The following is a 231-nucleotide window of genomic DNA, read 5'->3' as shown; positions in this document are numbered from 1 at the left end:
TGGGGGTCACGGCTGGAGGGTCGCGCCGGGCCCGGCCGCGCGCGCGCGCTGTTGTTTACTTTCGGGCTGGGGGCACCGGGGTGGGGGAGCGTCCCGTCCTCGCCCCCTTACAGCTGATTGGCCGATCCTCCGCCGGCACCGGGGCACCCGCCCGCTCCCATTGGTTAGGCGCGGGCCCGCCCGCTCGCGCCTCTCCGCCCGTGCGCTGGCGTCGCCTGCCCTCGCTCTCCG

At 77.1% G+C, this 231-nt stretch overlaps 1 protein-coding gene across 1 annotated transcript in view; it reads right to left on the bottom strand.

The window, feature by feature from the left end:
• PROS1 (protein S (alpha)) overlaps nt 1-231 on the bottom strand; it is a 35,730-nt gene that overhangs the window by 33,132 nt on the left and 2,367 nt on the right. The gene's annotated exons all lie outside the window — the stretch shown is intronic.

Source organism: Haliaeetus leucocephalus, unplaced genomic scaffold (assembly GCF_000737465.1).
Source record: "Haliaeetus leucocephalus isolate CR32 unplaced genomic scaffold, Haliaeetus_leucocephalus-4.0 Scaffold228, whole genome shotgun sequence".
Taxonomy (NCBI): Eukaryota; Metazoa; Chordata; class Aves; order Accipitriformes; family Accipitridae; genus Haliaeetus; species Haliaeetus leucocephalus.
Note: the sequence above shows the minus strand (reverse complement) of the source record. Positions and strands in the feature narration are given on the sequence as shown.